Below are 1863 nucleotides of genomic sequence, written 5' to 3' on the forward strand. Positions count from 1 at the left end.
CTAATTACTAGCAGATTTTCCTGATTTTTAAAATTATCTATATTCTTTCTTTAGAATGCTACTCCATAGGGACCCTATCTTATTTATATCCTTTATTTAAATATTTATATTCATTTTAACATCAACCAGTTAAATAGTAGTTGTTGAACACTACTATTTTGGAACATATGGTGTTAGCATTAGAAGAACAAAATACAGATCACTAGGAATTTGGAATCTAATAGCTGATGCCGCTGTAGGCAAAGTATTTCAAACAAGCAATTTAATAAACACTTTTCACAACTTAGGTCTAAAGTATTATGGTTTATTTTTTTATTGATTGATTTTAGAGAAAGGAAGAGAGAGAACATTGATTTGTTGTTCCACTTATTTGTGCATTCATTGGTTGCTTCTTGTATGTGCCCTGACCAGACGTCGAACCTGCAACCTTGTTGTATCTGGACGACACTCTAACCAACTGAGCTGCAGATGTACCAGTTAATAATGCGGATTTTTTCAATAGATGGAGTTACACATATGTTGATATATATGCAATTTGATATGTATGCTATTTTGTTGTATTGACAGCAATCTTCAAACCTTCATATGTCAAATTTCCTGAAGGCGTTAACATCATAGATATTTTTACGCTTAAAAATGTCAAATTTCGTGCCAAAAAAGAGCATTTGTGGGAAGTTTTAATTCATTACTTTATTTTGAAGAAAAAGTTATCTTATACTTCAGGAAGCTTATGGTGAACATGCACCATCTCAAGATACTTTTTAAACTCGCTGGTTTAAAAACTTTAAAAGTGATGATTTCGATGTGAAAGACAAAGAATGTCCAGGTCAACCGAAAAAGTTTGAAGACCAACAATTACAAGCATTATTGGAACGAAGATGCATGTCAAACTCAAAAACAACTTGCAGAAAGATTAAACTTTGTTCAGCAAACAATTTCCAAATCATTTACAAGCAATGGGAAGGATTTTAAAGGAAGGAAAATGGGTGCCACATCAACTGAACAAAAAGACAAATGAAAAACCGAAAAGTCATCAGGAAAATGTTGCTTCAACGGCACGAAAGGAAGTCTTTTTTGCATTGAATTGTGACTGGCGATGAAAAGTCGATTTATTTTGAGAATCCCAAACCCACAAAATCATGGGTTGATCCAGGTCAACCATCAACATCAACTGCAAGGCCAAATTGCTTCAGAAAGAAGACAATGCTCTGCGGGTGGGATCAGGAAGGTATGGTGTATTATGAGCTTCTAAAACCAGGTGAAATCATTAATACTGATCGCTACCGACAACAAAGAATCAATTTGAACCACGCTTTGATCATGAAACGACCAGAATGTGCCAGAAGACACAGCAAAGTGATTTTGCTTCATGATGACGCACCATCACACACTTCAAAACCAGTTAAAGACACGTTAAAAGATCTTGCCTGGGAAGTATTAACCCACCCGCCATGTTCACCAGACCTTGCTCCTTCAGATTACCACTTGTACCGATCCATGGCACACGTACTTTCTGAACAACACTTCAAAACGTACAAAGAAGTGGAAAATTGGGTTTCTGAATGGTTTGCCTCAAAACAAGAAAAGTTCTATTGGGACGGTATCCACAAATTACCTGAAAGATGGGGGAAATGTGTAGCTAGTGATGGACATTACTTTAAATAAAGCACTTTTGATGTTTCTCTTGAAATTATCCTGTTTTCTTTGATTGCAAAATCTGCATTATTAACCGGTACACCTGGTAGTTTATCATTTCCATCCCGAGAGGGCATGTAAGATTGGAGGGATCATAGAGAAAAAGCTGTATGTCCTTCACTTATGTAAGTTTACATCTTCCTAGACATACAAAATAAACAATTATCT

This window comes from Myotis brandtii, unplaced genomic scaffold, assembly GCF_000412655.1.
Source record: "Myotis brandtii unplaced genomic scaffold, ASM41265v1 scaffold667, whole genome shotgun sequence".
Lineage (NCBI taxonomy): Eukaryota > Metazoa > Chordata > Mammalia > Chiroptera > Vespertilionidae > Myotis > Myotis brandtii.